Source organism: Crinia signifera, chromosome 8, assembly GCF_055691185.1.
Source record: "Crinia signifera chromosome 8, ASM5569118v1, whole genome shotgun sequence".
Lineage (NCBI taxonomy): Eukaryota > Metazoa > Chordata > Amphibia > Anura > Myobatrachidae > Crinia > Crinia signifera.
Window position 1 is genome coordinate 143,264,355 of NC_139224.1, and position 27,963 is coordinate 143,292,317.

At 45.1% G+C, this 27,963-nt stretch overlaps 4 long non-coding RNA genes, 14 other non-coding genes and 3 pseudogenes across 18 annotated transcripts; all 21 read right to left on the bottom strand.

Moving 5' to 3' along the window:
- Nucleotides 1-1,463: 1,463 nt before the first annotated feature.
- LOC146026525 (uncharacterized) lies at nt 1,464-27,842 on the bottom strand. The gene is made up of 5 exons (XR_014454477.1): nt 27,790-27,842; nt 12,557-12,605; nt 2,073-2,094; nt 1,805-1,843; nt 1,464-1,634 (listed from the first exon to the last, which is right to left on the bottom strand). It is a non-coding gene; the product is annotated as an uncharacterized LOC146026525 (long non-coding RNA).
- Nucleotides 1,938-2,013, bottom strand: LOC146030097 (small nucleolar RNA SNORD47). Its single transcript, XR_014455608.1, has one exon. It is a non-coding gene; the product is annotated as a small nucleolar RNA SNORD47 (small nucleolar RNA).
- Nucleotides 5,091-5,165, bottom strand: LOC146030119 (small nucleolar RNA snR60/Z15/Z230/Z193/J17; annotated as a pseudogene).
- On the bottom strand, nt 6,024-6,086 carry LOC146030149 (small nucleolar RNA SNORD75). Its single transcript, XR_014455652.1, has one exon. It is a non-coding gene; the product is annotated as a small nucleolar RNA SNORD75 (small nucleolar RNA).
- LOC146030088 (small nucleolar RNA SNORD47) lies at nt 7,217-7,293 on the bottom strand. Its single transcript, XR_014455599.1, has one exon. It is a non-coding gene; the product is annotated as a small nucleolar RNA SNORD47 (small nucleolar RNA).
- LOC146026528 (uncharacterized) lies at nt 8,175-9,621 on the bottom strand. The gene is made up of 3 exons (XR_014454479.1): nt 9,574-9,621; nt 8,854-8,901; nt 8,175-8,204 (listed from the first exon to the last, which is right to left on the bottom strand). It is a non-coding gene; the product is annotated as an uncharacterized LOC146026528 (long non-coding RNA).
- On the bottom strand, nt 8,272-8,337 carry LOC146030140 (small nucleolar RNA SNORD78). The gene has a single exon (XR_014455643.1). It is a non-coding gene; the product is annotated as a small nucleolar RNA SNORD78 (small nucleolar RNA).
- LOC146030111 (small nucleolar RNA snR60/Z15/Z230/Z193/J17) lies at nt 9,686-9,766 on the bottom strand. Its single transcript, XR_014455621.1, has one exon. It is a non-coding gene; the product is annotated as a small nucleolar RNA snR60/Z15/Z230/Z193/J17 (small nucleolar RNA).
- On the bottom strand, nt 10,602-10,681 carry LOC146030064 (small nucleolar RNA SNORD79). The gene has a single exon (XR_014455577.1). It is a non-coding gene; the product is annotated as a small nucleolar RNA SNORD79 (small nucleolar RNA).
- Nucleotides 10,825-10,905, bottom strand: LOC146030050 (small nucleolar RNA SNORD24). Its single transcript, XR_014455564.1, has one exon. It is a non-coding gene; the product is annotated as a small nucleolar RNA SNORD24 (small nucleolar RNA).
- On the bottom strand, nt 11,401-11,481 carry LOC146030105 (small nucleolar RNA SNORD74). The gene has a single exon (XR_014455616.1). It is a non-coding gene; the product is annotated as a small nucleolar RNA SNORD74 (small nucleolar RNA).
- On the bottom strand, nt 12,665-12,739 carry LOC146030121 (small nucleolar RNA snR60/Z15/Z230/Z193/J17; annotated as a pseudogene).
- Nucleotides 13,692-13,754, bottom strand: LOC146030148 (small nucleolar RNA SNORD75). The gene has a single exon (XR_014455651.1). It is a non-coding gene; the product is annotated as a small nucleolar RNA SNORD75 (small nucleolar RNA).
- LOC146030095 (small nucleolar RNA SNORD47) lies at nt 15,002-15,078 on the bottom strand. Its single transcript, XR_014455606.1, has one exon. It is a non-coding gene; the product is annotated as a small nucleolar RNA SNORD47 (small nucleolar RNA).
- LOC146030114 (small nucleolar RNA snR60/Z15/Z230/Z193/J17) lies at nt 15,784-15,864 on the bottom strand. The gene has a single exon (XR_014455624.1). It is a non-coding gene; the product is annotated as a small nucleolar RNA snR60/Z15/Z230/Z193/J17 (small nucleolar RNA).
- Nucleotides 16,845-18,741, bottom strand: LOC146027117 (uncharacterized). Its single transcript, XR_014454682.1, has 3 exons — nt 18,614-18,741; nt 17,082-17,118; nt 16,845-16,894 (listed from the first exon to the last, which is right to left on the bottom strand). It is a non-coding gene; the product is annotated as an uncharacterized LOC146027117 (long non-coding RNA).
- On the bottom strand, nt 16,965-17,044 carry LOC146030068 (small nucleolar RNA SNORD79). The gene has a single exon (XR_014455580.1). It is a non-coding gene; the product is annotated as a small nucleolar RNA SNORD79 (small nucleolar RNA).
- LOC146030049 (small nucleolar RNA SNORD24) lies at nt 17,188-17,266 on the bottom strand. Its single transcript, XR_014455563.1, has one exon. It is a non-coding gene; the product is annotated as a small nucleolar RNA SNORD24 (small nucleolar RNA).
- Nucleotides 25,231-25,960, bottom strand: LOC146026526 (uncharacterized). The gene is made up of 3 exons (XR_014454478.1): nt 25,741-25,960; nt 25,478-25,516; nt 25,231-25,305 (listed from the first exon to the last, which is right to left on the bottom strand). It is a non-coding gene; the product is annotated as an uncharacterized LOC146026526 (long non-coding RNA).
- On the bottom strand, nt 25,606-25,681 carry LOC146030098 (small nucleolar RNA SNORD47). The gene has a single exon (XR_014455609.1). It is a non-coding gene; the product is annotated as a small nucleolar RNA SNORD47 (small nucleolar RNA).
- LOC146030122 (small nucleolar RNA snR60/Z15/Z230/Z193/J17) lies at nt 27,681-27,755 on the bottom strand (annotated as a pseudogene).
- Nucleotides 27,843-27,963: the final 121 nt, after the last annotated feature.

Here is a 27,963-nt window from a genome sequence, read left to right on the forward strand (position 1 = left end):
ATTTGGTCAATGGAATGGGATAATTGGATAGGTAGACATTAGGTCAACATGACCAGCGATGCGCGCTCTCCTCCCCTCAGGAGAAGGGATTCAGGGAACCAGCAGCAGGGGGGACTGGGACAGACGGTGGGAGCAGGAGCTGCACTTTACAAGGGGGAGTGCCGCATGAGGCTCAAGAGCCACAGGTTGGCCACCACTGGTCTACAGCATGATGGTCAACAGTCATTAGGTCAAGACCATTAGGTTGACATGGTTCTAGGTAGACATGGGGATGGAGTTTTTCACTTTTGACGTGAATGTCATAGTTGACATGGACACAGTTTAGAGTGCCCGTATCGCTCACGGTGCCTCGCTACACTATTTTACTCTCCCACCACGCACTTTTGACCTTGATACTGTTGAACCAATGACCTAGACCCATGTCAACCTAATGACTGCATCCCATTGGAACCAGGACCCTCACCCTCCTCATTAGCATAAGATGGATCAGTTGGGATCACATAGCCCCCAACCTCCCACATGGTAATGATCTTAACACAAGTTTGCAGATTCCCAACTTTATTATCAAACCCTGTGGATGAACATTTGTACAGGTTCTGCTCTACACTGGTTCTCACTATCTACTCGAATCCTCATCAAACACTGGCCAGGCACCTGAAGATTCACAGGTAAATTTATGAAGATGGGCATTGTATTGAAGATAGGATGTTGCCCATAGCAACCAGATTCTACTTTGGAATCACCTTCTAGAAGGGGATTTTGGGGGTAAATGTATGACGCAGTGATAAGGGAAAATTGATAAAGTGCCTAGTACTTCACCAGCCATTCAGCTCCATTTCTGAACCCAGCCAGTTACTTGTCAGGAGCTGATTGGGCAGTGCTAAAGTACAGGTTTATAAATAATAAAAAAAACCACAACCTGCTAACATGTGAGTCACTGCTAGCCCCTGGTACACAGCACAGTGTGCAGCAAACTCATTGGCTGTTGCAGATGCAATAGATCTGAATTAGTGTTCCAATACATCACTTATATGCTGGGTGATGAACCAGTGATATATTGGATGATGAATTCAGCAGCTAGTGCGAAGTGTCAAAGTCACATGTTTAACTAATTCTGATCCGCAGTCCCATAAGCCTTGTATCAGAGCCTGAAGAGTGGGAGGGCTGCACTAGATATTGTTAGTTGCAGATCTGTCTCACATATGATAAATTGTATGCATAAAGACCACATATGGTGTATTGTAGGCAGTCCTGCCACCCAGGATTTTCAATGAGAAAAAAAAAAAAAAAAAATCTAGTGTAAATGCAATGGTTAATGCTGCCTGTATGTAATACGAGGAACAGATGTAAGTGGGAACTGCATAACCTGTAATTATGCACCAATGCCTCCACCAGTCATTGGTTAGCACAGAACAGCAGCAGTTACATGGTTTCATTTATGAAGTTTTTATTGTACGCATTTCCTTATAAGAACCTTTCAGCCAAATGAATATACAAAACACAATTACAGCTCTATGTAACCACTTGGTAATATTGCTGGAGTGACACTTCATGCTTGTACATTATACATTTCAGGAGTGCGCTTCAGTAGGTTGGGAATCTTCATAGGTGTTTCGGTTCTTCATTCACCAGATCTAGTGACCAGAAGTATAGTATTAGTGTCAGTATACACAAAGCAGACCGGTTACACTAACATGGATGGGGTCAGTACTTTTACTGTCATCTTATCGTCAGTAAGAGAGTTCAAAAGTAACAGTCATCATTCCACAGCAATGGGCAGTAGGGAATGCCAGACAACACTTACCAGTAACAGCGCTTGTAGGAGGAGTCACTGGCTCGAGAACTAAGGGAGAAAAAGAAAAATACAAATCTGTTAATGAAATGTTATATCTACAGATAAATTGATCACTAGTGTTGCTGGTAGAGTCTCCCACTGTAGTTTCAGAAAAGAATGGAACGGTAGGTGATGATATCAGCGGATTTCATATGGCAGAATCATTTTCATCATTAGTTACAGAGGGAACAAGGGCTTGGTCTATAGATCGCAGTAAGCTATCCAATCTAGTACTTACATTTATTGTATCCATTGAGATCCTGCAAAATAAGTGAGGAAACCATTAGTACTTTCTATATACTGTAGAAGTAACTACAATGCTGTATGTCAGTCTGTATCAGTCAGTGTATTTATCCTCAAACAGATCAGAGACCTTATCCTCAAACAGATCAGAGACCTGATTCATTAAGTCATCATTTACAGACCATGGCATACAGTACCCAGAGATGGGTCTGCTATACATAGATTTATTTTAGCCCATATCTGCTGGCAAGTTAAGGTGCATACACACTGTACAATTGACTAATTTCATTGAACCCAGTGTCCTGGACATAAGATCAGATGTGGTATAGGATCCCAACTGGCCAGACTCAGACAGCACAGCGAGCGCAACAAAGCCCCTTGCGGGCTCACTGCGCTGTGGGCAAGATGGCTCGCTACGCAAGCCACCTATCCTAGTCTCTCTCTATGTGGGGCCATTGACCCCCACGAGGGAGAATAGCCGGTGGTCGTCAAGAACCCGTCTGGTGTTTTAACTGTCGGGATCCTGTATGGCACCCGTAAGATCTAGCTACAGTTTATAGGCTCTTTGTGCATGCAGCTAAATTGGGATGTCTTTCAGTTAACCAACTAGCAGGTGTGCGCATCAGTGTTCACACAAAGATATTTTGACCAAATTTGTTTAGAATAGCCAAAATTGGTCAAAAATAATTGTGCAGTGTGTATGCACCTTAGATACAAGGAAACACCAGCTTCTACACCTTAGCCGGTCTAGCTGCCAAAACTGAAACCTCTATATAGCCAGTGACCGCATGTATGGATAGGTGACCCACTGATCTCATGGCGTCTATATGCCACATAGTGACTAAAAGTCTGTTTCACGGAAGTCTACTAGTGTGGCATCATCCTTGTATGTAGTAGGCGGAGTCTGCATTAATCACAGGTGGAGAAATTTAATAGGATGAGGATCAGAAAGTGAGAATTTGTAAAAAACCACCAGTTTGTTTTTTTTAAAGGCAGCAATCATTTACATTTCAAAGCCAGATTGATCTTGCAGTGTAAATGATTGCTGCTTAAAAAATAAAAAAATGGGAGATTTAGTACCAAATTTCTCATCCCATCATATTTCACCGAGGTTGCTAGTCTGTTTTTCCCGGTATGTGTCGACCACTGAGGATAGCTAGGTCTTATATCAGGCATGTCCAAACTATGGCCCTCCAGCTGTTGTGAAACAAGTCCCATCATGCCTTGTTACAGTTTTTGCCATTAGGGAATGCTGAAACTATTGCAAGGCATGCTGGGATGTGTAGTTTCACAACAGGAGGGCCATAGCTCGGACATATATAGAGAAAGAGAAGAATTTCCCTATGAGACGGTGCACCTAAGAGAAAAATTATAATATAAAATGTAACTTTTATTAGATATGTTCTAAAAGGCTGCGAACAATTTTTAAAAGACATATAACAACATTTTCAGGGTGGGGTGACATATTAAAACAAAGGTGGCAGGCAGACTGTTGCTTTATTACTGTTGGTATTCAGAGTGTGAGATCGATCGCCCTTGTCTGTACAGTGGATAAACTATCTCAACTGTCAGATCTCATAGGGAGGTGCTTTACAGTAGGTGATAATGAGGTACAGGATGTTTAGGAGATATTAAATGAGCTCCTATCACCTGTACTAAGATCCAAGCTCACTCGCACTTGGTTGTGTTAATTAGTACACATACATATTTAAGGATGTGTATAACTAGGTCCCATGTGCGGTACATATAGGGGTCTAACTGTGTCAATACCAGAAAGACTCAACCTTTATGAAACCACAGCTATGGCTCCTATGGGGTGTCCAATAGAATAGGACTACCACCCCAAGGGGTCGCCTGTGGGGTATGGCGAATGCGCGCCCAGTAGTGAATCAGTGTTGTACAAAGATTCTGGGACTCAGGAGTGAGCAGAAGCCCTTATAAGGACTATAGGAATCTCGCACCGAAACTACACAGATCAAAATACATAAATATGAAAAATAATAAACAGTAGCAACAGCCTGCTTGCGCACCGCTAGCCGGCACGCGCTTCGCAGGTCAGCTTCTTCTTTTAAAAATTGTTCGCAGCCTTTTAGAACATATCTAATAAAAGTTACATTTTATATTATAATTTTTCTCTTAGGTGCACCGTCTCATAGGGACATTCTTCTCTTTCTCTATATTTGTCTCCAATATATGTCCTATGGTAGCACACCCCTGATCCTGTGTATGTGACACTGACCATACAAGAGTTATCTATAGGGGTTCACCCAATACTACATAGTCTTGTGCGACTGACAAAAATCCCCCCGTTCTCCATAGCTCGGACATGCCTGTCAGATTAACTTCGATGGCTAAGGTTGACACAAGCATTAGGTCAGTCAAAAGTGGTTTCACCTTTGTCCTGAATGTAGACATAGACACCATCTAAGTGTACCGCCACCCCGCATGGCTCCCTGCACTCACCATGTTTCAGGCATGGTGCCTTACTTCCTCCCTTGACAAAACCTTCAGTGGATTGCCCCAATGACAGTATCCCTGTCCTAAACTACTATCAACTAACTCCCTCCTGGTTACACCACTGGTGGGAATTGTGTTGACCGACCACCCATGTAGTCTGAAGTTTGTACATAGAAACTAATGTAGAACGGTGCTAGCCAGCATGTGGTATTGGCAACACATGCACAACCTGCATACTAGCAGCGGCATGGCACAGATGCATTGAGTGGCAATGCTGAAGGCTGCACCCCTCCCCCCCTCAGTCATCTCTTTAATAGTGGAGAGGTAGGCTGGGCACACACTAGGACATGTGAACATGGGGCGTTGTTACCATATAAAGCTTTATTTTAGACATCACAACCCTGGGAAAGCAAGAAGCATAAATAGTCATTTGTACTGAACTACTTACCTTAGATAGGAGTCTGCAGCTCATGTCATTCTTTCAGCTGCACCAGAGCCTATAGAGATAAGTCCATCAGATGGGGTTTGGGCACACAGCTATATTGTATGGGGTCTAGGGATGCATCAGATAGGAGCGAAAGATTGTTCTTCACAGAGATCAGCTGAACTATGTGGTCATCATATACATCCAGTGCCCAAGTACCCCAGTGCCAAACTATACTCACCACTGTGTCCAATGGAGCAGTGCTCCTAGAGATGCCAGCCGCTTCATGTGTGCCTGAGGAACAGAACATAGTGTAAGGGACCTGTGAGGTTGTATGGCAGGATGCCAGAATTACAGCAGTCCTGTCAGGCATTTAAAGGAGTCTCCTTGCTGGCCGGGTCAGGGCAGAGTTTACCCATGCAGCTGAATTCCTTAGTGTACTATGCAAGCTACCATGGGGTAATGGTCCCAATATTAGCTTTACCATGATGGTACTATGTATAAATAGAGTAGACTGAAGCAGAGTTTGTACCAGGTCGTGTTCATTTGTATGCCTTGTGCACGTTAGTACAGGCTGGACTTCTAGATGCACCATTACAAATTGCAGTTTTCAGATCAGAAGAGTTCTGCTGAGGGTTTGATACAAGATACGTATGCTCTATGGGTACTTGTTTTAGGGAGACAGTCCTTGAAATGTGTGACAGTACTGTATGTAGTTAATATGCAATAAACTGGACAGGTCAGATAGGAGCGAAAGTGTTCACCACAGTAATTCTGATGAACTATGAAATCATCATGTGATCCAGTGCTATAGTACCCATATCTGTACCAGCACTCACCTCACTAACAGTAGCCTCCTCCAGAGAAGCCAGTCTAGAGGTAATCCCAGCTGCCATATAGGTTTTCCCTAAAAGCACAAGCACCAGGTGTAGCTTAGTCACATGTTCTGCCTGTAAAATAGAAGCCATGTATTAGTTGGTGTTTGAGTTAATAGTTCTAGTAACCAAGCATCACTAGGCCGGCACTGCCACACAGAAGACAGGTCATGCCAATATCCTACATTTAAGCCTCAGTTATAAACATAGTCAGAAATCCCTTCTGTCCACTACTCTTGAAGCATCATCGGCTTAATGTAAGATATGACCGAGGACTAGACTTTTATCTACATTTACTCTGACGGCCAGAAACTTACTGGCATCTACTGAAAACCCTAAGCAGCCCTGTAGCTACATTCATGAGTGACAGGCTATATAGGAGGCTCTGTTCCTGGGAATAACCCTAGGAAAGAGCAGCCATCGCTAGGAACAATCATACAAAGGAAATGGGTATTGTACTTACCACTTCAATGTGACTGCTGCAAGCAACAAGGTCCAGTGCCAGCTGCAAGGAAAGAAGATGCGTTACACATGATGCTATTGATATTCAGGATATCCAGAAGTGTCCTGATGTCATTGTCAAGGTATGGGTCTGCTACATGCTTAAGTCTGATTAAACTACCAGATTTATGTTTTAGCAGGAAAAGTAATATGCACTCACTGCATGGGGAAGAGGGTGGTCACCGTAGCCTTGGCTGTAATTCCGGTTGATCATTTTTAGGTCAAAATCCTATAGTATTTGCTTCCTGGGACTGAAAGCTCCAGTTGCAGGAAGTTTAGGGGGATAATGTGCTGAGCTCTAGCAGCACTTGGCTCAGACACTGCCCAGCATTATGGCAGTAGTGTTTATGGCACACTAGGTATGCATTAGATGGCCGCATTGCAAATGCAGCCAGTTGGAGCTAGCAGCCAATTATGAAAGCTGCCATAGCAGCTCCTGAACCGCTGGCTACATTAAATGCCACTGTCCATTATTCTGTAGCCAACATGGTGGGAAGCCCAGTAGCTGATATGAAACTGTTCCAGCAGTTGAAGGAAAAAAGGTCACCCACTGCAATCTAGGGATGTGGGCTTTGGAACAGCCTTTTGCCCATGCTCTCCAAGGTGCCCAAACACGTTATAATTCCTCCCATGCATATTTAACTAAATCGCATGCGATGAGGACCTAGTTTAAAAAGCATGGGCTACAGAGACTTTGTGCTGCGCTATAGGGATGCCCACATGAGCACCACAGTACCATGAATGGGCACCTTTAGAAACTTAACTACAGCCAGCTCTAACCGGTATAATAGACACCATGCAAGGTTAAGGAAGCATTTATTTTGTATGTATAATTCTGCATAGTCCCAGCTGGATACATCAGCCCCCGTGTTTGTTGCTGGTTACCTCAGAAAATAAATGGAACGGTTAGGAGTATAATCAGCCTTTATCATATGGCAGAATCAGTTTCATCACTGGTCACCAGCAGACTAAACAAGGCAGATACAGACCATGTTGGTATATATAGCAGACTACTGGCAGGACACTCACCTCATGGTTCCCATCAGGGCCGGTGCTAGGGTGTCCGGCGCCCTCCTGCAAACCATACATTTTGAACCCTTTCACATTGCCATTGCAAAAAGCTGCAGCCCGATTGTGGGAGTGTATGCAACATTCGATCCTATGGAGGATCTCGGGTGCATGTACATGTATGCATACACCTTCTCAGTGCTGTGTCCGCAAAATGTTGCAGGCACTAAAGGTGCCCATACACACTGCGAGAATCGCATATGTTATGGGCCAGATTGAATCGCATCGCATGGCATGCATGCAATGTGTGTGCAATGCGATCCGAAAGCAGTACAAAAAGAATGTGCAGCACTCGTGACTGAGGGGGAAAAGAGGGGAGAGAAGGAGGAGATGGAAGAAGAGGGGAGGAGATAGAGGGGGTGGAGTTTTGAGGACTGGCAGCGGCACTGGCACAGCACACTGAGAAGAGGGAAGGAAGGGGAGGCGGCGCTGCTGCCTGTTCATCATTTGATTGACAGCAGACAGGCACAAGGAGCAATGGGTAGGGGGCGGATCCGGACATGACATGTCATCCAGGCATTCACAGACAGTGCTACATGCCTCAGAGCAAGTGTCCGTGAGGAAGATCGGGCAGGTCGCAGGAGGAGGACAGTGTGTGCGCAGTGCAGGGAGCTGCTCAGCCTCTCCATACTGCCGCCCGCTATCAGACAGGCGTGCAGGAGGTAGTCACAGTGAGGGCTGAGGCAGCTTTAGCAGAGCAGGGAGGGAGACAGCGCCTTTTCAGCATGGCGCCTCCCTGCTTTGCAGGAGCTGCTGAGTGGGTAGCGCCGGCCCTGGTTCCCATCTGCTGCTCAGTCAGTACCTAGAAACAGACAAGGCTTTAGCATGGTCAGGCATGGAGAGACTATACATGGCTGGATGGGAGGGGTCATGTCAGTAGTTTGGTTAGTCTACATTGATAGTTCAGGTCAGACATTTGAACACATCATTAACAACCCAACATAGTAACACTTCAGACTGAGTGACTGAAGAATCTATTGTTCTGAGCTATTGCTGACCAACATGTAACTCTAAAGCTGGGTACACTACACAATATGCTCCATTAGTGATAGGGCCCATTTTTCCATGAACTGCTGGGCAAACAATAACACACACACTGACCAATATCGGTGACATAATCCTGTGAACATGCAGTCATAGTCAGACCTAGTTAGCCTTCAGGATCGCACATAGCAATTACACACTGGACATCAAATCTAGCTCAGAAAGGACAATTCTTTAATATTGCTTATCAAGTACCCAGCTTTAGCCTGATCTAGGCCAGCCTGTTGCACTACACATGCCAGCATGCCCTGCCAGTTTTAGCATCCTGTAATGGCAACATTGCCAGTGCATGCTGGGATCTTGTGTAATAACAGGTTGGCCAGATCATCAAGTTCCAAGTCAGCTAGTTGCAGCCCATGTACCCACATCTGGTGTATGCAGAAGTCTTGTGCCCTAAGGTTTCTTACCTGGTTGCAGTACTGGCTGTGTTGTGGCACCATCACTGTAACATGCTGCTAAAAAAAAAAAACTGGAGTCAGACTAGCGGGTTCTTTAAACGTTTCATTAGATTAATGAAGGCGCACAAGTCAGATAGAGCTAATAACAAACTTCCATGGGATGGTCAAGCCGGTTACTATAAGCATCATCATACTAGACACGGCCATATCTAGGCATTGGCTCAGCATGTACATAGAGCTTATGCACAATGATAGGCAGATTGGCTACATTCATTATACAACCAGCACAATGTGTTCTGGACAGTCTTTGGGGGTATTCAATGTCAGGTTCACGGCAGTCGAGCTTGCTCGACCGCCGTGACCCAGTCCCGTTCAGCTCGACCGAGACCACAGGCGGGATTCAATGTCCCGCCTGTTGGGGAGCGAAAAGGAGGCGTGGACGCAAGTTGCGGCCAGGAAGAGGCGAGCTGCAGCTCGTCACTTCCCGGCAGAACAAGCCCGACAGCTAGTGATGTCGGGCTCGTTCTGCCGAGATACCCTGCTCAATGCTGTCGGGGAAGACAGCATTGAATAGGGCCCGGCGGGCATCTCCCCGATGGGTGGTGCTCGCCGAAGAGTGAATATCCCCCTTATACACCAGATGCTGGAACCAATGCAGCTTTCTACAAGACATTTAGGCAATAGTATAGTGCTTATGTACACATTAGCCATGTGCTGCGCCATACTTACTGCCAGAGGTCACAAGGCTTCACGTTGGCATCTTCTGCAGAATAGTCTGTAAATAAATATATAGGATTAGTATAAGATAACAAATACGTGGTCATTATTATAGCAATTAAATAAAACACATCAGATAGGAGCGAAAGACAAGCTCTAATCACCACGGTCCATCTGCTGAACTATGTGATCATCATTGTGTTTTACAGAATAGAGTGAAAGCAGCTCATGTCCTGCAACAGGGTATACAGGTTCCTCACCTACACCATGGTGGGTACATATCTACTACAGACCCTTCTAAAAAGGCCTCATACGGCAGTAAATTCATTCTAGTCACTTAGAACTGCGTAATCGGGTAACATCTACAGCAGGCATGTCCAACCTGTGGCCCTCCAGCTGTTGTGGACACATCCCAGCATGCTTAGCTATTAAGTAATGCAAACAATGGTAAGGCATGCTGGGATGTGTAGTGTCACAACAGCAGGAGGGCCACACAAGGTCTACAGCATTAATTCAATGCAGGGCCACTAATATTCAACCAAGCTTTGCCATGGATTAATGCTGACATTAGCCAGGTAAGGTCATGGGTCATACAAGACAGTACTATGGATAATTACAATGTTAAACTTTAAAGCTCCATACACACTAGAAAAAGTCAAAGACACCCATCGCAAAGGGCTTGCCGAGTAAAAAAGCTCATTATCTAGTGTGTACACCCAATATAGTTAACTATTAGCACTCCTGCATGCTTTTAACAACGATTGATGTCTGCTGAACACACAGGTCAACTTGCATGTGTATTTGAGATACTGAACAACCGGGCCAAGTTCTCTATTGGCTCAACCCTCTCCAGATAAAAAAAAAAAAAAAAAATCTACACTTAAGTTATAGATGCTTATTGGGGTGTATCACAAGAGGGGATACCAACCTTATTTCTGTTATCCAGCATCTGTTTTGCTCAGTCGTAACTAAGACAAAGAGAAAGACAGTAGTACAGTTAGGGAAGCCTAGGCATATACAGTGTTCACTACATTATTCTATACTGTGTCAGTACAAAAGTGCTCCCTCATCCTTATTCAGAGAGATTACCATTGATTTATATAAATCATCATGTACAGTATATGGTAGGCTTACTACGTAACATGGAATAAACTTACCCATAAGCCTGTGACAGAGCCGGCCTCATACTGGTACCTAAGGGGTAAAGAGGACATGTTAGAAGATGACCCAGGAATATGAGCGTGTACAGCTTAGAGTAAGTAACGCCTCAGCATTAATATAGGTGGTAAGCTATCTCGTCATCCTGACAGTCAAGAGTAGCAAATAGGTGTCATCATAGCGGCGTTACAGAATCACTAGGCCTAGCTATAAGATGCATCTGCCATTACTGCCATCCAGACTCGCGTACTGGAGAAAAATCCAACAGAAAGTATTTTGTTCATAGGCAGCCTGATCAAATATACCTGTAGAAGCCCCAGACAAGGCATGCACAGCTATTTGTACTGATTGTAGGAGGGTCTATGGAGATATATTCACTTACATTTTAGTTGGAGCCGGGCAATCGGATAACCTGTAATAGAGATCACAGATTTAGTCTGCAGTAATGGTCTCCTATAACAGTAAGCAATCACTATTTAACCTTAATAGACTCAAATTAAATAGGGATGGATGTCAGAAACCAATGGGTTAGAAGAGAACTACTCCTGACTCAATGCATTTACTTTTCCCATTTGATAGGGTTGCCAGCCATCAGCACTTAAATCCATAATGATAAAGGTGCTCTATTCAAGCGCAGTGCGACTGCAGCTACATAGATCCCAGCTATGGTGCATGGGAGGCCAGGCCTGCTCAGAGACGTTGGTATTAATCATTATTAATAAGATGTCCCTACCAACATAACTTTCATCATGGTCAGGATTAGGCAGCATCTCAAACATCCAAGGCAGCCTAGCAGTCCAGGTTTTATTACCATGGAGTAGCACAGGCTTAAAACAAACTGACCTGCAATAGTTAAAATCACCCACAACTAGATCAGGCATGTCTAAACTATGGCCCTCCAGCTGTTGTGAAAAGTCCCATCATGCCTTGTTACAGTTTTGCCATTAGGGAATGCTGAAAGGCATGCTGGGATGTGTAGTTTAACAGGTGGAGGGCCATAGTTTGGACATGCCTGTCTTAGATGAACTTAGATGGCTAAGGTTGACACAAGCATTAGGTCAGTCAGAAGTGGTTTCACCTTTTTGTCCTGAATGTAGACATGGGCACCATGTAAGTGCACCGCCACCCCGCACGGCTCCCTGCGCTCACCATGTAAGTGTACAGACACCTCGCACAGCTCCCTGCGCTCACCATGTAAGTGTACCGCCACCCCGCACAGCTCCCTGCTCTCACCATGTAACTGTACAGACACCCTGCATGGCTCCCTGCACTCACCACGTTTCAGGCATGGTGCCTTGCTGAGCTTGGCAAACTTATACTTTAATAAAGCTGTAGGTGATGGTAGGGCATGAACTAGCACCTGTCGGCAGGAAAGCTCATGTTGACCAAGGCAACCTTAAACATGTTGACCCATTTCAGGTGCCTGTCACCCTTCAGTGGATTGACCCAATGACAGTATCCCTGTCCTAAACTACTATCAACTAACTCCCTCCTGGTTACACCACTGGTGGGAATTGTGTTGCCCGACCACCCATGTAGTCTGAAGTTTGTACATAGAAACTAATTTAGAACGGTGCCAGCCAGCATGCGGTATTGGCAACACATGCCCAACCGGCATACTAGCAGCGGCATGGCACAGATGCATTGAGTGGCAATGCTGAAGGCTGTACCCCTCCCCCCCTTAGTCATCTCTTTAATAGTGGAGAGGTAGGCTGGGCACACACTACATATCACTAGGACATGTGAACATGGGGGTGTTACCATATAAAGCTTTATTTTGGACATCACAACCCTGGGAAAGAAAGAAGCATAAAGTCATTTGTACTGAACTACTTACCTTAGATAGGAGCCTGCAGCTCATGTCATTCTTTCAGCTGCACCAGAACCTACAGAGATAAGTCCATCAGATGGGGTTTGGGCACACAGCTATATTGTATGGGGTCTAGGGATGCATCAGATAGGAGCGAAAGATTGTTCTTCACAGAGATCAGCTGAACTATGTGGTCATCATATACATCCAGTGCCCAAGTACCCCAGTGCCAAACTATACTCACCACTGTCCAATGGAGCAGCGCTCCTAGAGATGCCAGCCGCTTCATGTGTGCCTGAGGAACAGAACATAGTGTAAGGGACCTGTGAGGTTGTATGGCAGGATGCCAGAATTACAGCGGTCCTGTCAGGCATTTAAAGGAGAGTCCCTGCTGGCAGAGTTTACCCATGCAGCTGAATTCCTTAGTGTACTAGGCAATCTACCATGAGGTAATGGCCCCAATATAAGGCTTTACCATGATAGTACTTAGCACAGTAGATGGAATAAGAGCTTGTACCAGGTCATGTTCATTTGAATGCATTGTGCATGTTCCTACAGAATGGACGTAGGGCGCGATGTTCTAACAGCCGCAGCCCAGCTTCACCTACATAATTTCGCATATGTTCTAACATATGCAATAATTATGGCAAAGTACAGCTCTTGCATTTAGAGCTGTCCTTTGCGGCAAGTCAGCGGCTCCCCCCCTCACTCGCCTGGAGCTGCTGTGGCAGGAGGGCTGGCTCTGCCCCTCCCTGCACCCGGAAGAGGTGCAAGGAGAAGGTCCTTTAAATGTCTGACATTATGGAGTTAATATGCAATAAACTGGACAGGTCAGTTGGAGCGAAAATGTTCACCACAGTCATTCTGATGAACTATGAAATCATCATGTGATCCAGTGCTATGGTGCCCATATCTGTACCAGCACTCACCTTACTGACAGTAGCCTCCTCCAGAGAAGCCAGTCTCTAGAGGTAATCCCAGCTGCCACACAGGTTTCCCTAACAGCACATGCACCAGGTGTAGCTTATTCACATGTTCAGCCTGGAAAATAGTAGATAGCAGCCATGTATTAGTTGGTGTTTGGGTTAATAGTTCTAGTTAGCAAGCATCACTAGGCCGGCACTGCCACACAGAAAACATGTCATGCTGATATCCTACTTTAAGCCTCAGTGTTAAACATTGTCAGAAATCCCTTCTGTCCACTACTCTTGAAGAATCATCGGCTTATTGTAAGATATGACCGAGGACTAGACTTGTGTCTACATTTACTGTGACCGCCAGAAACTCCTACTGGCATCTACTGAAAACCCTAAGCAGTCCTGTAGCTGCATTCATGAGTGACAGGCTATATAGGAGGTGCAGGCTGTATTCCGGGGAATAACCCTAGGACAGAGCAGCCATCACTACCGATTAAAGCCAGAATCACTCATGTTATTTATGGTACAAAGGAAATGGGGATCTAAACATCCTTCCCACATGGGCGAGTCATGGCTCAGCCATACATCCAGCACATCTGACCTCGTACTTACCACTTTAATGCGACTGACGCAAGGAACCAGGTCCAGGGGCAAGGCAAGATGTGTTACACGATGCAACCGATGTTTAGACAAAACACTATTCAGGATATCCAGAAGTGTCCTGATGCCACAGAACTATTGTCAAGATATGGTTCTACTACATGCTTATCAAGTCTCCTTAAACGACCAGATTTATGTTTTAGCAGGAAAAGCAATAAGCACTCACTGCATGGGGAAGAGGGTGGTAGCCTTGGCTGTAGCTCCCTGCATATTGGGGGGTTGCCAGGAAGTGCTGAGCTCTAGCCGCACTTAGCTCAGACACGGACCAGCATTATGGTAGTGTTTATGGCGCACTAAGTATGCAGCCATTAGATACAATATAGATGGCCGCATTTCAAATGGAATGTTGCAGCTGGTGGACTGGAAGCCAATTATGCAAGCTGCCATAGCAGCAGCTCCTCAACAGCTGGCACTACATTAAAGGCCACTGTCCATTTTTCTGTAGCCAACATGGTAGGAAGCCCAGGGGCTGACATGAAACCGTTCCAGCAGTTCAAGGGAAAAGGTCACATCCATACTGCAGTCCAGGCTATAAGGTTTTTGGCCATGCTCTCTAAGGTGCCCATACACTGTACAATTATTACCGTGCATTTTAAACTAAATTGCATGCGATGGTGACCTAGTATAAAAAAGCATGGGCTACAGAGACTTTGTGCTGTGCTATAAGGATGCCCACCTGAGCATCACAGCATCATTGTACTTTGAATGGGCACCTTTAGAAACACTTGTCAACTGCAGCCAGCCCTAACCAGAATAGACACCATGCAAGGTTAGAGATAGATTTATTGCCAGCTTTCACCACTAATACAAACAGCTGAGGCAGCATTTATTTTGTATGTATAAGAACTCTGCACGGTCACAGCGGGATACATCAGCCCCTGTGTTTGTTGCCGGTTACCTCAGAAAATAAATGGAACGGTTAGGAGTATAATCAGCCTTTATCATATGGCAGAATCAGTTTTATCACTGGTCACCAGCAGACTAAACAAGGCAGATACAGACCATGCTGGTATATATAGCAAACTACTGGCAGGACACTCACCTCATGGTTCCCATCTGCTGCTCATTCAGTACCTAGAAACAGACAAGGCTTTAGCATGGTCAGGCATGGATAGACTATACATGGCTGGATGGGAGGGGTCATGTCAGTAGTTTGGGTAGTCTACATTGATAGTTCAGGTCAGACATTTCTATTGTCGCACCATCACTAACTCTGCTAAAAACCAAAAGAAACTGGAGTCAGACTAGCGGGTTCTTTAAACATTACATTAATGAAATCGCACAAGTCAGATAGAGCTAATAACAAACTTCCATGGGATGGTCAAGCCTGTTACTATAAGCATCATCATACTAGACACTTGGCCATATCTAGGCATTGGCTTATAATGTACATAGAGCTTATGCACAATGATAGGCAGATTGGCTACATTCATAATACAACCAGCACAATGTGTTCTGGACAGTCTTATACACCAGAGGCTGGAACCATTGTAGCTTTCTACAAGTCATTTAGGCAATAGTATAGGGCTTATGTACACATTAGCCATGTGCTGCGCCATACTTACTGCCAGAGGTCACAAGGCTTCACGTTGGCATCTTCTGCAGCATAGTCTGTAAATACATATATAGGATTAGTATAAGATAACAAACACGTGGTCATTATTATAGCAATTAAATAAAACACATCAGATAGGAGCGAAAGACAAGCTCTAATCACCACGTTCCATCTGCTGAACTATGTGATCATCATTGTGTTTGGTTGGGAAGAGAAGCTATAGAGAAAGCAGTCAGCTTACAGACTACATTATGGACAGCAGCTCATGTCCTGCAACAGGGTATACAGGTTCCTCACCTACACCATGGTGGGGTACATAATTACCCTCAACCCTTCTAAAAAAAGGCCTCATACTAGTCACTCAGGTACAGCATTGAATAATCAGGTAAAGTCTATAGCATTGATTCAATGCAGGGCTACTAATATTTCACCAAGCTTTGCCACGGATTAATGCTGACATTACCCAGGTAAGGTCATGTGTCATACAAGACAATACTATGGATAATTACAATGATGTTAAGCTTTAAAGCCCCATACACACTAGCTATAGTAACAGATCACTTAGAAGCCTTCTCAGCAACATCATTGAGTGTGTACACCCAATATAGTTGGGGTAGGGATAGTTTGGTCTACAGCAACTAGGTCGACACAGGTCAAGGACGACAGTCAAAAGGTAGACATGGGTTTTTCAGGTTTTTTTTCCCTAAATGTCAACACTGTCGACATGGACACAGTTTGAAGGGCATCGCTCGCAATGCTTCAGGCACACTTTTATTCTCCCACCACTCCCGGGCCTAGTGGATGCTAGAGCATGAAATACCGCCTGTCGGCACAAACAAAAAGTGAAAAACCCCATGTTGACCTCTTGACTGTCGACCTTGAGCCATATCGACCCAATGCTTGTTCACCTAGTTGCTGTAGACCCCATGACCGTATCCCATATAGTTAATGGCATACAGGAGTGCCAATCATTAACGATGATTAATGTCTGCTGAACACAGGTCAGTTTGGCTATAAAGACAAGTAACCTGCATGTATCCGGCACCAGTGACATCACTGCACAATACCTGTGGCGGATAGTGACATAGGCATTGGCTGGTGTGTATGGGGGCATAACCCTCTACAGGTTAAATCAAAACTAACAATTTAGGTACCAGATGCCTATTAGGGTGTATCAAAGGGGAGATACCAACCTTATGTCTGTTATCCAGCAGCTGTTTCGCTCATTCGTAACTAGGATAAGAGCAATACAGTCCAGTTAGAGAAGCTTTGGCATAATACAGCATTTACTTACATTATTCTATACTGGGTCAGTACAAAAGTGCTCCCTCATCCTTATTCAGAGAGATTCCCATTGATTTATATAAATCATCATGTACAGTATATGGTAGGCTTACTACGCAACATGGAATAAACTTACCCATAAGCCTGTGACAGAGCCGGCCTCATACTGGTACCTAAGGGGTAAAGAGGACATGTTAGAAGATGACCCAGGAATATGAGCGTGTACAGCTTAGAGTAAGTAACGCCTCAGCATTAATATAGGTGGTAAGCTATCTCGTCATCCTGACAGTCAGGAGTAGCAAATAGGTGTCATCAGCGGCGTTACAGACTCACTAGTCCTAGCTATAAGATGCATCTGCAATTACTGGCATCCTGACTCGCATACTTCAGGGTGCAGCCAAATAATCGGCGCCCCTCTGTATATGCCAGATGAGCCAGATTACTTTAGGCAAATAGAAAAAAAAAAGAAAAACCACCAGTCACAGCTTTTATTTCAGCAATAACACCATCACAACCCAATAGCAGGGGGTGTGGATAATTAGGTTGACATGCATTAGTTTCAACACTGAAGGTCGACATATGAAAAAAGTTTCTCAGGGTCATTGGGTTAACAGTGAAAAGGTCAACATGGGTTATTCATGTTTTTTTTTAACCTGAATGTCAACATGGAAACTGCATCACTGTAACATGTCCCCTCGCCATGCTTCAGACACGGAGCCTCGCTACACTTGCCACATTATTCTATTCTCCCTACATGTCCTAATGGATGGCAGGGGATGACATACAGCCTTCCCATTTCCACCGTTTGACCCCATCAACCTTTTTCATGTGTCAATTTAAGGGCTGTCAACCTAGTGACCATATCCCATCACAGGGTAAAGAAAGCAGTGCTCAAGGCTCTTGGTGACTTAGCACATGGGGCGTACTCGTCCAAACCTCACTCAGACTTGAGAGAAGACAGACAACCCCTTACCACCAATGGTTTTGTCCAGGTGTATGCCTGGGACCAGCTGCCATCCGCTCAACACCCATCACACAATAGGTATTGCCCATGCCTAATTTTGCTGGTACTCATGCAGTCACTTATTGGTGAATTTGCCAGGCATTATGACAATCTCCCACTTATCCTGCCTGGAACACCGCTCCTTCCATACCACATAAGGTCCCAGTACCCTGCAGACAGCATACTACCTGACCCTCTCCTTCAGGGAGAACATGCTCTGTTCCTGGACTTCCCTGGTAATGTATGATTGCCATCACCTGTGGTGAAACACCTTTCTTATCAATTACCTAGCTCCCCACAGGTGATGCGGAGGAGAAATAGAATGTGCCTGACCCCATCCCAGACAGCACCCCCCTTAAGCAGCAAGACTTCTGTATTCAGTGTCACTGTATGAGCTACTTTCCCACCCCAATCTATAGGTGCCCATACACGTTACAATTATTGTATACAATATCACATCTTGGTTTTGTGAGAAGATGAGATGAGATCTAGCACAAAAAGTATGTGCAGCACATTCATTTTGTACTAGATCTCATCGCAAAACCGAGATGCTATGAGATGCCATATCATATACAATAAATTGTAACATGTATGGGCACCTTAAATCTCCCATTGCAAAATAATTTCTCTTCATTAGCTGAACCTGAACACAAATTAGTACATACCTCTGCACCAGTGGGAACTCTGGTCAGATCCAATATTCATAATTGACCTAACTGGAGGTATGTGGTCACTTGTTCAGCCAGCATTCTTACGATGGCTGATGATGCACAGCTCACAGCAGGAGCCTGACCAGCCTGCAGTGTTGTCCAGTGATGTGTGTCCTGGGTGTGGCAGAGAGGCTGCCCTTTATAACTCCACTGCTCACTCCCTCCCCTGAAACCCAGCCCTGGTGCCTTCCATTGGCCAACAGGGCTAGGGAGGTGTTAAAAGGGGTGGGGGCAGGTTTGTCCATCCTCCTCCCCCAGGAATTTTGAGTTATGTTCCACAAGCCACCTGGCATCCCCGGTAGCTATCTGAGGTGGCCATCAGTGTTCAGTTTTTCGCGCTCCCGTTTTCTGCCCGTAGTGATCGCTGGTCGCAGTAACATGCTCCTGCGACCAGCTGATTTCCACTACCAGGCTCCCCCAGCAGTTTCTTTTTCATCAGCGACCATCTCTGGTTGCTGATGCAAACGGGACACCGAGCGATATATCGCTCAGCGTGAGCGATATATCGATCGGCGATATATTGCCTCGTGTGTACAGGGCTATAAAGCTATGCTCTGTGTCCCAGCACCTTGCAAACAAAAAAAAATGTTTTTATTCATCCCCATTATTTGTCCATCCTCCTCCGCCAGGAATTTTGAGTTATGTTCCACAGGCCACCTGGCATCCCTGTTACCTATCTGAGGTGGCCCTTTTGGCCTAGGGATCGCCATCAGTGTTCAGTATCGATGGATGCCAATAATGAGGAACATGTAACTGGCCATCGATATCCACCATCTATGTATTGGGAAACCATTGATGGTAGCCCATCGGTGGTCATCCCTGTTCTTTCAGTGAATGGCCCACTGACCAATAACAGCCTGGGGCGGGGCTTCACAGGTGTTGGGGGCAGAGCTACACTCTATGTCCCAGCACCTTGCAAACCCAGAAAAATATTCTGTACTATCGATAGAGGAAACCTACCTGGTTCTCTCCCATCGATGGCAAAACCATTCAACATCAGCCATAAAGCATCAATATATTGTAAGATTGCACGCTTGCGAGCAGGGCCCTCCTACCTCTATGTCGGAATTTGCTGCATTATATAAGAAACTGTAAATAAATAAATAAAATATGAGTCATCGATGGTCATTCCTATACCATGGCCATTACAGGAAGATTCCCAGCTGGTGTCCTGTATTTAGCATGCTGGCATCCTCCCCTCTGACACCCAGGACATTGCTGATATGCAGGGCTGGATTATAATGGGGGCACAAGGGGTCAGTGCCCCTGGGCCCCCCTCCACCTAGGGGCCCCCTGTGGTTGTCATGTATTTAATTTTTTTTTTTTTTTTTTAGCAAAAGGTTTTGTGCATGGGAGTGGGGTAGTGCTGCAGCTTCACCTATCTGCCAATGTGACAATGATTAATGGTGCTGAGCATTGGGAGCCAAGTGTGCAGTGCATTACTGGGAGTTGACTAAGTCCCATGACACTTTGCACCAGAGGGCAGAGGCTGAGATTGGTGGAGCTCATTACATGCTTCTCAGGCCCATGTATAACAGCAGCAGCAGCCTAGTCATGGGAGGGTTTTTAATCAGAGGCAGCACTGGGACTGTGAGGTCTCCTACAGAGTAAGGTGCAGAGGGACAAACACAGGCTTTTCATGTGGTATGTATGTATGTATGTGTATATATATATATATATATATATATATATATATATATATATATATATATATATATATATATATATATATATATATATCCCCTGATATATATATATATATCCCCTGAAGTTACCCATTGACTCTGTGTTTTGACAGTGTAATATTCCCCATGCAGTTTGCGGCCAGTAATGACAAGTGTAAGGAGGCCCCCCTGTCTAAAGTGCCCCGGGCCCCCCGAAGGCTTAATCTGGCACTGCTGATATGGAGGTATGAGCTGGGAGGAGGTGCTATGCGTATAGTGTAGGAACGGACATTGCATCACAATGGTTCACATGTTTTTGCTCCGATGGCAGTGGTTTAACCATTCATTAGCTGCATTCCAATGTTTGCCACCATCAAACAAATGGCCAATATTTGATGGTGTTGCGCAGGTCCAGTCCCCAGGCCCATCCCCAGCCAGCCATACTGTAGATGTTTGCAAATGCACAAACTAGGCTCTATTTCAGCATGTGCAAATCATTATCATATAAAAAAAATTATATATATTTTTTCAATTGGATTCTTTTTATGGTGGATGCCCAGCCATCAATTATTAGGCTTCCGATGTCCATCCCTAGGCATGTGGTGCGAGTCTGTCTGCTTTGAACAATCAGCAATACACCTGCACAAACTGACAGTAACCTGGGAAACAGGGGCAGCAGGATACAGGCTGGTGGAGAACCTTTTCCTGCACAAATGAACCTCACAAGCTGCAGATCATCAGACCCATATCAGCGGATAGAGCCACAACCTGGGAATTACTAGTTGCCCAAACACCTCAATTACAATTTGTGTGTCATTTATGTATACAATTCTTATTTTAACCTGTATTTGTATTTACACATCTGCAGTGTGGGTGCATCTAGCCATTGCATACTATATGAGCCCATATTCAGGGCCGGATTTAGGGGTCAGGCCGCCCCTAGGCACAACTTTTTGGGCCGCCCCCTGGACCCAGAAGGAGGACCCTTTTGAAATTTTTAAAATAGGTCAGAGTGGAGGGAGCTCAAGAGGGCTGCTCCCCGGGGTTACCTCTTCCACTTGTCCAGGACACCGCGCTCCTCCTCTGCAGCAGCAGCAGTCACCGGCGGGCAGGGAGAGGGCCGAGACACCTGGGTGGCAGGCACCGGTAGCCCAGACACCGCACTCCTCCTCCACAGCAGTCACCAACAGGCAGGGAGAGGGCAGAAATATCCAGGCGGCAGCAATAGCGGTGTTGGCGGGCACCAGCAGCCCAGACACCGTGATCCTCTGTAGCAGCAGTCATCGGCGGGCAGGGAGAGGGCTGAGACATCCTGGCGGTGGCAGCAGTAGCGGAAGCTAAGAGCCGGTTAACACACCCTAACAGGGCTGAGGGAGGATGCTGCAGCCCATAGTGCGCCCAGGCCAACACTCAGGGAGCACCGCAGCCCGCTGACACCGAGGTGTTGCAGACTGACGGGATGATGAGCCGCGCGGCGATCCGTGCAGCTGCACAGCTCATCCCCCGTAAAAATTTCCCTGCGGGCTGCCGCCCTTAATATGTGCCGCCCCTAGGCCTGTGCCTCACGGGCCTAGTGGCAAATCTGGCCCTGCCCATATTGTGTGTGAGAACACAAATATAGTAGCAGAATAACAAAATTTACAATCAATCCTACTCAAGTTCTTCTAATGACGGGATACAGTCACTATGTCGACAGTACAAAGGTCGATATGCATTTGGTCAATGGAATGGGATAATTGGATAGACAGACATTAGGTCAACATGACCGAATGTCAGGTCATTAGGTGAACACAACTATTATGTTGACACGGGGAAGGTTGACAGTCAAAAAGGTCAACATGTGGTTTTTCACTTTTTTGGTCCCGAAAGTCAAGTTAACATGGACACTAAAGAAAAGTTCACCACATCCCCTCGCATGGCTTTTTGGGCAAGGGGACTCTACGCTTGGCACACCATTTTATTCTCCCACCAAGTGCTGGTGAATAGTAGAGCATGAAATACCGCATGTTGGCTCAAAAAAAGTGAAACACCCTATGTTGTCCTTTTGACGGTCGACAATGCTTGGTGACCTTATCCCAGGTCGAAACAGGCATTAGGTTAAAAAGGTGGACATAGATGGTATTTCATGCCCTACCATCCACCAGGGCATGGAGGAAGAATTTAATAAAGTGCTAAGCGTAGCAAGGCATTGTGCCCGAAGCATGGCGAGCCATGCGACAGGACTTTGTGCACCTATACATTGTCCATACTGACATCAGGACAAAAACCCATGTCAACCTTTGCATATGTCAACCTAATAATCCACATCCCTAATGGCAAGAGCTGGATTTTTATTTTAAGTATTTATGTTTTGAGAGACACCACACATTCCACCTGCTTCAGACACAGTATTAGGTTTTTTGGACCAATTTAGTTTATTTCACCCATTCTGAAAGGAATTGGTCAAAATATCTTTCAGTGCGTTTCCAACGAATGATGATGCGCATACCCGCCAGCTTTTCATCAAGGCTGTTCATCAACTTTCAAAAAGGCCCTATAAACTGTAGCTAGATCTGTCATCCGCGACACTGGGTTCAAGGGAAATGTCTTTCAACGAAATTGGTCAAAAACATATTGTGTATGCACCTTTACTGTCTTAAAAAAATAAATAGTTTTATGGGTTAAATAGATGACGCCACCAAGTATGAAGTGCTTTTGATACCTCAGATGAAAGTCATTGGAACGGGTTGGGATCAATTTGGTCTACAGCATGATGGTCAGTCATTAGGTCAACACCATTAGGTTGACATGGTTCTACGTAGACATGGGGGATGGAGTTTTTTACTTTTGACGTGAATGTCACAGTTGACATGGACACAGTTTAGAGTGCCCGTATCGCTCACGGTGCCTCGCTAAACTATTTTATTCTCCCACCACGCCCTTTTGACCTTGACACTGTTGAACCAATGACCTAGACCAGTGGTACTAGTACCCCTGGGGGTACTCTGCAGACCAGTTGGGGGTACTTGAAAATATTGGTAATGGTGGACGATGAAAAGGTCTTTTGATGGCTGAAGACCCATTGCCATGGAGACAAACCCTGTTGTGTCATATGCCTGAACAGCAATCCACTAGGCGCTTCCCATTCTGCCCTCAGACATCAGCAGTCATCTGCCCAGCACTGACAAAGGTGGAGGAAGCAGCGGCATTAATCCTACCGGTGTTAGTGGGAATCCTGCAGATAATACACAACCAGTGTCTAGACACAGAAGGGCATGATTCCTTGCTGTATACTACTCCTCAGCTCCTCCTTAATATAAGGACATGCATAAGGATCCGCATACCGCTAAGTACTGTCCATATTTCAAAATGAGAGGGAGTACTTATCAATGAAAAGCCTAATCAAGGGGTACGGGAGAGAAAAAAGGTTGGGAACCACTGACCTAGACCCATGTCAACCTAATGGTGTCAACCAAATGACTGCATCCCATTGGAACCAGGACCCTCACCCTCCTCATTAGCATAAGATGGATCAGTTGGGATCACATAGCCCCCAACCTTCAACATGGTAATGATCTTGACCCAAGTTTGAAGATTCCCAACTTTATTATCAAACCCTGTGGATGAACATTTGTACAGGTTCTGCTCTACACTAGTTCTCACTATCTACTCGAATCCTCATCAAACACTGGCCAGGCACCTGAAGATTCACAGGTAAATTTATGAAGATCGGAGTTGTATTGAAGATAGGATGCTGCCCATAGCAACCAGATTCTTCTTTGGAATCACCTTCTAGAAGGGGATTCTGGGGGTAAATGTATGAAGCAGTGATAAGGGAGAATTGATAAAGTGCCTAGTACACCAGCCATTCAGCTCCATTTCTAAACCCAGTCAGTTACTTGTCAGGAGCTGATTGGGCAGTGCTAAAGTACAGGTTTATTAAAAAAAAAAAACCACAACCTGCTAACATGTGAGCTAATGACAGCTTTCCAGTAACACAGGAATGCTGGAAACCAGAACTAAGATTTTTTTTATCTTTCTGAAACACAAATCGGGTAATATCTGAATGACCTTTGTCCAGTATACAAAGCAAGTGGTCAGCTGCCATTTGTTCCTGCAAGTTACCAGATCAGACAATGAATTAAGCTGGCCATACAGCTAAAGATTTAGACAAGTTGGTTATATCCATTTAACAATTTGTCAAACCAATTGTCATATGCTCCCATAAATAACCAGGACTGTACAGTCAATTTTGGATACACTTATTTGTAGATCAATTGCTGTTCAGAAGGAGCAGAATTCACCATACACTACCCAATCAGTCATGACTTCACAACTTGAGCTGTCAATCACTGCTAGCCCCTGGTACACAGCACAGTGTGCAGCGAAAACTCATTGGCTGTTGCAGATGCAATAGATCTGAATTAGTGTTCCAATACATCACTTATATGCTGGGTGATGAACCAGTGATATATTGGATGATGAATTCAGCAGCTAGTGCGAAGTGTCAAAGTCACATGTTTGAAAAATTCTGATCCGCAGTCCCATAAGTGTTGTATCAGAGCCTGAAGAGTGGAAGGGCTGCACTAGATATTTTGTTGCAGATCTGGCTCATATGGTATATAGTAGCCAGTCCTGCCACCCAGGATTTTCAATGAGAAAAAAAAAAAAAAATCTAGTGTAAATGCAACAGTTAATGCTGCCTGTATGTAATACTAGGAACAGAGTTAAGTGGGAACTGCATAACCTGTAATTATGTACCAATGCCTCCACCAGTCATTGGTTAGCACAGAACAGCAGCACAGTTACATGGTTTCATTCATGAAGTTTTTATTGTGCGCATTTCATTATAAGAACCTTTCAGCCAAATGAATATACAAAACACAACTACAGCTCTATGTAACCACTTAGATATATTGCTTCAGTGACACTTTATGCATTTCAGGAGTGCGCTTCAGGGGGTTGGGAATCTTCATAGGTGTTTCGGTTCTTCATTCACCAGATCTAGTGACCAGAAGTATAGTATTAGTGTCAGTATACACAAAGCAGACCGGTTACACTAACAGGGATGGGGTCAGTACTTTTACTGTCATCTTATTGTCAGTGAGAGAGTTCAAAAGTAACAGTCATCATTCCACAGCAATGGGCAATAGGGAATGGCAGACACAACACTTACCAGTAACAGCGCTTGTAGGAGGCGTCACTGGCTCGAGAACTAAGGGGGAAAAGAGAAGAAAAATCCGTTCATGAAAATGTTAGATCAAATTGATCACTAGTGTTGCTGGTAATGGAGTCTCCCACTGTAGTTTCAGAAAAGAATGGAACGGTAGGTGATGATATCAGCGGATTTCATATGGCAGAATCATTTTCATCATTAGTTACAGAGAGAACAAGGACTTGGTCTATAGATCGCAGTAAGCTACCCAATCTAGTACTTACATTTATTGTATCCATTGAGATCCTGCAAAATGAGTGAGGGAAACATTAGTACTTTCTATATGCTGTAGAAGTAACTACACTGCTGTAGGTCAGTCTGTATCAGTCTGTGTATTTATCCTCAAACAAATCAGAGACCTGATTCATTAAGTCATCATATACAGACCATGGCATACAGTACCCAGAGATGGGTCAGCTATACATAGATTTATTGTTGCCCATATCTGCTGGCAAGTTAGGTGCCTACACACTGTACAATTGACTAATTTCATTGAACCCAGTGTCCACGTAAGATCAGGTGTGGTATAGGATCCCAACTGGCCAGACTCAGAAAGCATGGCGAGCGCAACATAGCCCCTTGCGGGCTCACTGCGCTGTGGGCACGATGGCTCGCTACGCCAGCCACCTATCCTAGTCTCCCTCTATGTGGGGAGAATAGCCGGTGGCCGTCAGGAACCCGTCTGGTGTTGCAACTGTCGGGATCGCGTCTGGCACCCGTAAGATCTAGCTACAGTTTGTAGGATCTTTGTGCATGCAGCTAAATGTGGATATCTTTCAGTTACCCAACTAGCAGGTGTGCGCATCAGTGTTCACACAAAGATATTGACCAAATTTGTTCAGAATAGCCAAAATTGGTCAAATAATTGTGCAGTGTGTATGCACCTTAGATACAAGGAAACACTAGCTTCTACACCTTAGCCGGTCTAGCTGCCAAAACTGAAACCTCTATATAGCCAGTGACCGCATGTATGGATAGGTGACCCACTGATCTCATGGCGTCTATGCCATAGTGACTTGAAGTCTGTTTCACGGAAGTCTACTAGTGTGGCATCATCCTTGTATGTAGTAGGCTGAGTCTGCATTAATCACAGGTGGAGAAATTTAATAGGAGACTCAGAAAGTGCGAATTTGTAAGACACCGCCATTTTTTTTAAATTTTTTTTTAAAGGCGGCAATCATTTACATTTCAAAGCCAGTTTGATCTTGCAGTGTAATTGATGCTGCTTAAAAAAATAAAATGGGAGATTTCGTACCAAATTTCTCATACTATCATATTTCACCCAGGTTGCTAGTCTGTTTTTCCCGGTATGTGTCGACCACTGAGGACAGCTAGGTCTTAGATCAAGCATGTCCAAACTATGGCCCTCCAGCTGTTGTGAAACCAGTCCCATCATGCCTGGTTACAGTTTTTGCCATCAGGGAACGCTGAAACTATTGCAGCTGGGATGTGTAGTTTCACAACAGCTGGAGGGCCATAGCTCTGGCATGCCTGTCAGATGAACTTAGATGGCTAAGGTTGACAAGCATTAGGTCAGTCAAAAGTGGTTTCACCTTTGTCCTGAATGTAGACATGGACACCATCTAAGTGTACCGCCACCCCGCACGGCTCCCTGCGCTCACCATGTTTCAGGCATGGTGCTTTACTTCCTCCCTTAACAAAACCTTCAGTGGATTGACCCAATAACAGTATCCCTGTCCTAAACTACTATCAACTAACTCCCTCCTGGTTACACCACTGGTGGGAATTGTGTTGACCACCCACCCATGTAGTCTGAAGTTTGTACATAGAAACTAATGTAGAATGGTGCCAGCCAGCATGCGGTATTGGCAACACATGCCCAACCTGCATACTAGCAGCTGCATGGCACAGATGCATCGAGTGGCAATGCTAAAGGCTGCACACAACCCCCCCAGTCATATCTGTAATAGTGCACACTACATATCACTAGGACATGTGAACATGGGGGATGTGACCATATAAAGCTTTATTTTGGACATCACAACCCTGGGAAAGCAAGAAGCATAAATAGTCACTTGTACTGAACTACTTACCTTAGATAGAATGACATGAGTTGCAGACTCCTATCAGCTGCACCACAACCTGCACAGAGATAAGTCCATCAGATGGGGTTTGGGCACACAGCTATATTGTATGGGTTCTAGGGATGCATCAGATAGGAGCGAAAGATTGTTCTTCACAGAGATCAGCTGAACTATGTGGTCATCATATACATCCAGTGCCCAAGTACCCCAGTGCCAAACTATACTCACCACTGTGTCCAATGGAGCAGCGCTCCTAGAGATGCCAGCCGCTTCATGTGTGCGCCTGAGGAACAGAACATAGTGTAAGGGACCTGTGAGGTCGTATGTCAGGATGCCAGAATTACAGCTGTCCTGTCAGGCATTTAAAGGAGTCTCCCTGCTGGCCGGGTCAGGGCAGAGTTT